Here is a 6,798-nt window from a genome sequence, read left to right on the forward strand (position 1 = left end):
AATTACAAATTAATCTTTATTTTGATTTGATCACTTTCTTAGATAATGTTCTTTCCTATTTTTTGTCCAGGATCCAGTTCAGGGTTTGCACTAGAACCTGTTTCTATTTGATCTTTTCTGAATATAACAGTTTCTCATCTTTCCTTGTTTTTTTTCATGACCTTGAACCTTTGAAGTCTCAAGCAGATGTTTTGTGGGATGTCCAGCATTAGATTTGTATCTCTCAGCATTAGGCAGGGGTTATGAGTGTCTAGGAGGTACCATAAGGTACAGTACCTCTCATATGGTTTACTTCTGAGTTTTCTTAAGTTGTGTCTAAAAGTTCTTATGCTCCCAAGGTCAGGCAAAAGCTTCAGAGGACTCTTTATGTCTTTACTCCCTAGTCTTTCCTCTTCCGTTAGCCTAGGCAGTGTTTCATTTGTTGTTGGCTTGTCCTTGTAATATGTTTTACTATAAGGGAAGAGAAAAATACAGACATTAATATCATTCTGTTTTCTTTTCTCTCCTTACCTAAAAGATAGTGCCAGTTCCTGTTCTTGGCCCCTCTGTCATCACACTTCTTGTTTTGTAGGATAGTCTCTGACTGACTTTGATGGTGCTCACTTGTATTCAATATATTTTCAATATTGTCCTTCAGCCTGTAAGTTTGTCATATTGCTATGCCTTGGAAAACATTAAGCACATGCATGGTTCCTTTTGTAATTCACAGATATTTTCCAATTTGTCCCTGGATGAACGTTGCCTTTCTGCATCATTGGTCTGCAAGTACTGGCGTGACCTTTGTTTGGATTTCCAGTTCTGGAAGCAGCTGGATCTTAGCAGTCGTCAGCAGGTATGGAGATGAATTCTATTAAAACCCTTATTTGCCCTACTCAGTTGAATAAACATCTTTATTCTCTTTTCAGAAGACTGTAATCTACAATGGTATGCTTTTAAACAATTTTCCAAAAATTTAATGTTTTACACACACACACACACACACACACACACACACACACGCACACACACGCACACACACACACACAGTGTATATATAAGTTTAATTGAAAACTATATTTCACGGTGGAAAAGATAGTTTCTTTTTTTTTATTAATTTTTTTTTGAGCTCTACATTTTTCTCTGCTCTCCTCCCTGCCTCTCCCCTCCCCTTCAACCCTCTCTCGAGGTCCCATGCTCAGGAGATCTTGTCTTTTTCTACTTCCCATGTAGATTAGATCCATGTATGCCTCTCTTAGGGTCCTCATTATTGTCTAGGTTCTCCGGGATTGTGATTTGTAGGCTGGTTTTCTTTGCTTTATGTTTTAAAAACCACTTATGAATGAGTGCATATGATAATTGTCTTTCTGGGACTGGATTACCTCACTCAAAATGATGCTTTCTAGATCCATTCATTTGCCTGAAAATTTCAAGATGTCATTATTTTTTTCTGCTGTGTAGTACTTTGTTGTGTAAATGTACCACATTTTCCCTATTCATTGTTCGGTTGAGGGGCATTTAGGTTGTTTCCAGTTTATGGCTATGACAAACAATGCTGCTATGAACATAGTTGAGCACATGTCCTTGTGGCACGGTTGAGCATCCTTTGGGTATATACCTAAACGTGGTATTGCTGGGTTTTGAGGAAGGTTGTTTCCTAATTTTCTGATTAATTGCCACACTGATATCCAAAGGGGCTGTACCAGCTTGCGATCCCACTAGCAATGCATGAGTGTTCCCTTTACCCTATAACCTCTCCAGTATAAGTTGCCATCAGTGCTTTTGATCTTGCCATTCTTACAGTTGTAAGGGATGTTTTGATTGGCATTTCTCTGATGACTAAGGATGTTGAGCATTTCCTTAAGTGTCTTTCAGCCATTTTAAATTTCTCTGTTGAGAGTTCTCTGTTTAGGTCTGTACTCCTTTTTTTTTTATTGGATTATTTGTTCTTTTGATGACCAATTTCTTGAGTTCTTTGTGTATTTTGTTTTTTTTTCTTTTCCTTTTTTTTTCTTTGTGTATTTTGGAGAGATCAGACCTCTCAATGATGTGGGATTGGTGAAGACTCTTTTCCATTCCGTAGGTTGTTGTTTTTGTCTTGTTGACTGTGTCCTTTGCTTTACAGAAGCTTTTCAGTTTCAGGAGGTCTCATTTATTAATTGTTTCTCTCAGTGTCTGTGCTGCTGGGGTTGTATTTAGGAAGTGCTCTCCTGTGCCAAGGCATTCAAGTGTACTTCCCACTTTCTCTTCTATGAGGTTCAGTGTGGCTGGCTTTATGTTGAGGTCTTTGATGCATTTGGACTTGAGTTTTGTGCATGGTGATAGATATGGGTCTGTTTTCATTCTTCTACATGTTGATATCCAGTTATGCCAGCACCATTTGTTAAATGTGTTTTCGTTTTTCCATTTGATATTTTTTGCTCCTTTGTCAAAAATCAGGTGTTCAAAGGTGTGTGGATTAATATCTGGGTCTTCGATTCAGTTCTGTTGTTCTTCCTGTTTGTTCTTATGCCAATATCAGGCTGTTTTCAGTACTGTAGCTCTGCAGTAGTTTGAAGTCAGGGATTGTGATGCCTCCAGAAGTTCTTTTATTGTACAGGATTGTTTTGGCTATCCTGGGTTTTTTGCTTTTCCATATGAAGTTGAGTACTGTTTTAAAGTCTGTGAAGAATTTTGCTGGGATTTTGCATTGAATCTGTAGATTTGATAAGATTGTCATTTTTACTATGTTAAATTCTATCTACCCAAGAGCATGGGAGATCTTTGCACTTTTTTGTGTCTTCTTTAAATTTCTTTCTTCAAAGATTTAAAGTTCTTGTCATACAAGTCTTCCACTTGTTTGGTTAGAATTACTCTGAGATATTTTATGGTATTTGTGGCTATTGTTAAGGGTGATGTTTCTCTGATTTCTTTCTCAGCCCGTTTATCATCTGTGTCCAGGAGGGCTACTGATTTTTTTGAGTTAATCTTGTATCCTGCTACATTACTGAAAGTGTTTATGAGTTGTAGAAGTTCCTTGGTAGAATTTTTTGGATCGCTTATATAAACTATCATATCATCAGCAAATAGTGAGAGTTTGACTTTTTCTTTTCCTGTTTGTGTCTTCTTGATCTCCTTTTGTTGTTTTATTGCTGTAGCTAGGACCTCAAGAACTATATTGAATAGATATGGAGAGAGTGGACAACCTTGCCTTGTTTCTGATTTCAGTGGAATTGCTGGGAGTTTCTCTCCATTTAGTTTGATGTTGGCTGTTGGCTTGCTGTATATTGCCCTAATTATGTTTATGTATGCTCCTTGTATCCCTGCTCTCAGCAAGACTTTATCATGAAGGGATGTTGTATTTTGTCGAAAACTTTTTCGGCATCTAATGAGATAATCATGTGTGGTTTTTATTTTTCATTTTGTTTATATGGTGGATTACGTTGACAGATTTTGGTATGTTGAACCATCTCTGCATCTCTGTGATGAAGCCGACTTAATCATGGTGGATGATGGTTCTGATGTGTTCTTGGATTCTTTTTGCCAACCAGTATTTTTTCAGTATTTTTGCATCAACGTTCATGAGTGAGATTGGTCTGTAATTCTCTTTCTTAGTAATGTCCTTTAAGTGGTTTGGGTATCAGGGTAATTGTAGCCTCATAAAAAGAGTTTGGCAATGTTCCTTCTATTTCTACTATGTGGAACAATTTGTGGAGTATTGGTATTAGTTCTTTGAAAATCTTGTAGAATTCTAAGCTGAAAACATCTGGTCCTGGTCTTTTTTTGGTTGGGAAACTTTTGATAATTGTTTCTATTTCTTTAGCACTTATAGGTCTATTTAATTTGCTTATCTGGTCTTGACTTAATTTTGCTAAGTGATATGTATCCAGAAAGTTATCCATTTCCTTTAAGTTTTCCAATTTTGTGGAGTACAGGTTTTCAAATATGACCTGATGATTCTCTAGATTTCCTCTGTATCTGTTGTTATATCCCTCTTTTCATTTCTGATTTTATTAATTTGGATATTATCTCTCTGCTTTTGGTTAGTTTGGATAAAGGTTTGTCTATTTTGTTGATTTTCTTAGAAGAACTAACACATTGATTCTTTGTATTGTTTTCTTTGTTTCTATTTTGTTGATTTCAGCTCTCAATTTGATTATTTCCTGCAGTCTAGTTCCCTTATGTGAGTTTGCTTCTTTTTGTTCTAAAGTTTTCAATTGTTCTGTTAATTCTCTAGTATGGGGTTTTCCTAGCTTCTTTATGTAGACATTTAGTGCTATGAACTTTCCTCTTAACACTGCTTTCAATGTGTCCCATAAATTTAGGTATGTTGTGTGGTCATTTTCATTTCATTTTATTTCTTCCTTGACTCATTGATGATTTAGGTGATCATTGTTTAATTTCCATGTATTGGTGGGCTTTGTTGTTGAATTCTAGTTTTAAGCCATGGTGATCTGATAAGATACATGGGGTTATTTCATTTTTTGTTTTTAATCTGTTGAGGTTTGTTTTGTTACTTGAGTATGTGGTCAGTTTTTGAGAAAGGTCCATGAGGTGCTGAGAAGAAGGTATTTTTTTTTGTGTTTGGATGGAATATTCTATAGATAAGTCCATTTGAGTCATAACATCTGTTAGTTCTCTTATTTCTATGTTCATTTTTTTGTCGCCTGTCCAGTGGTGAGAGGGGAGTGTTGAAGTCTCCCACTGTTAGTGTGTGTGGTTTAATGCATGATTTAAGCTTTAGAAGTATTTCTTTTACATATGAGGGTGGTCTTGTATTTGGGGCATATATATTCAGTATTGAGATTTTCTCTTGATAGATTTTTTCCTATGACTAATATGAAATGTCCTTCTTTGTCTCTTTTGATTGATTTTAGTTTGAAGTCTATTTTGTTAGATATTAGGATAACTACACCATCTTGTTTCTTAGGTCCATTTAATTGGATTTTTTTTTCCCAACCCTTTCCTCTGAGGCGATGTCTGTCTTTGAGGTTTTGTGTAGGAGGACCTTCTGTCTACGTGCAGCTTTCATTGGTTAATGAATAAAGAAACTGCCCTGGCCTGTTGATAGGGCAGAACTTAGGTAGGCAGGGAAAATGGAACTGAATTCTGGGAGGAAGAAAGCAGAGTTGGAGAGACACCATGGATCCTCTGCCTGAGACAGACGCTGGTTAGAATCTTGCCAGTAAACCACTGCCACGTGGCGATACACAGATTAATAGAAATTGGTAAATTAAAATGTAAGATTTAGCCAATAGGAAGCTAGAGCTATTGGGCCAAGAAGTGATTTACTTAATACAGTTTCTATGTGGTTATTTCGGGGCTAAGCTAGCCGGATGGCCAGGACAAACAAGTGGCTCCTTGCAACAGAAATTGAGGTGTATATTTTGTATGCAGCAGAAGGATGGATTTTGTTTTCATATCCAATCTGTTAGCCTGTGTCTTTTTAATAGGTGAGTTGAGTTCATTTATATTAAGGGATATTAATGACGAGTGATTGCTATCTCCTGTTAATTTAGATTTTGTTGATGGCGATATTTTTTTTGGTGCCACTGTCTTCATTATATATTATACATCACAGAAATAGAAATGTATAACAAATTTTGCTTATTAAACACACACACACACACACACACACACACACACACACAAATACAGGAAGAAAAAGGGAGAGATTACAGAGATCACCATATCCTCACATTTCTAAAAAGTAGGTTGTATTTTTTGTAACATTAATGTTTTCAGTTCCTGATTTGAACGGTAGATGCAGCCAGACAGCACAAATGAAGTAGCTTGAAGAATTCATGCAGCTTTTTACCTCAAATTAACATATACATAACTGAGTACTTGCTATTACCTCCTTAGTGGCTCCTCCACATCTCTTTGTGTATGTAATTGGATGCCTTAGCTTATAGATCAAGAAAAATAACTTTAGAATTATTCTGGACACTAGTTTTCTATCTTACATCCATTTAGCAAACTATACTAGATTGCTTTTCAAAATTTAACCCTACTTTTTTGACTTCCCCACTACAACCCCTTATCCTTCCGTTTCACACTCATCTCACAATTCTTTTTGCCTATTACTTCCTGTATGGTGTCCTTTTTCTTTCCATCTTTTTCTACCATTTTGTTTTCTGGGACACTTTCAAATATCACTTCCCTTCCATTCTCTGCATAATAGCCGGCTACAATGGTGGAGGGGATTACACTGTAAAAGAGACATTAACTTGAGAATCTGTGACTATTAAGATATTTAAAACATTTCCTAGGTCCTATAACTTCTGGAGGACATGACATTTCCTTTCTTATGTCATTTTCAGAAGTAACCAATGAAGATAATTAAAAAATACATGTCTTTGCCAAGAACTCTTGAAATGTCTCCCTGAGTTTTCAGAGGAGACACACAGTATGTGATCCGGTAGCTTTGAGGTTTTCTTCACCATTTTTCTTCAGCCTAATTAGAAATGCTTATTTCCGTTCTATTGTCTGTTTTCTTTAGATAAAATGAGCCAGAGAAATAGAGATTGGGGGAGAGGATAACAAAAATTGCCTTTTTTTTGGCTTTAGAAAATTAGCTAAGCAATATAAGTATGTATAATACTTAAATATTTATAATAATTAATTATTTTGAAGAACACTCTTAGACAGGATATTTTGGTTTTTCTTTAGAAATGAATTTTGTATTTGAACTTTCCAAAACCTGTCCAAAGTAGCCTCCTCCCTGCCTCCCATTTCCCTCCCCCTCCTCCCGCCCCTCTCCCTCTCCCCCCACTCCTCTCCCCCTCCCTCTCCAGTCCAAAGAGCAGTCAGGGTTCCCTGCCCTGTGGAAAGTCCAAGGTC

General features: G+C 36.4%; 1 protein-coding gene across 1 annotated transcript in view; it reads left to right on the forward strand.

Annotated features, from left to right (window-relative positions):
* Nucleotides 1–713: 713 nt before the first annotated feature.
* Nucleotides 714–6,798, forward strand: part of Fbxl17 (F-box and leucine rich repeat protein 17) — a 465,763-nt gene continuing 459,678 nt past the window's right edge. Inside the window, exon 1 of the mRNA XM_005361339.2 lies at nt 714–832. The gene's annotated coding sequence lies outside the window, so the exon portion shown is untranslated. The remainder of the gene's footprint in view (nt 833–6,798) is intronic.

Source organism: Microtus ochrogaster, linkage group LG4, assembly GCF_000317375.1.
Source record: "Microtus ochrogaster isolate Prairie Vole_2 linkage group LG4, MicOch1.0, whole genome shotgun sequence".
Lineage (NCBI taxonomy): Eukaryota > Metazoa > Chordata > Mammalia > Rodentia > Cricetidae > Microtus > Microtus ochrogaster.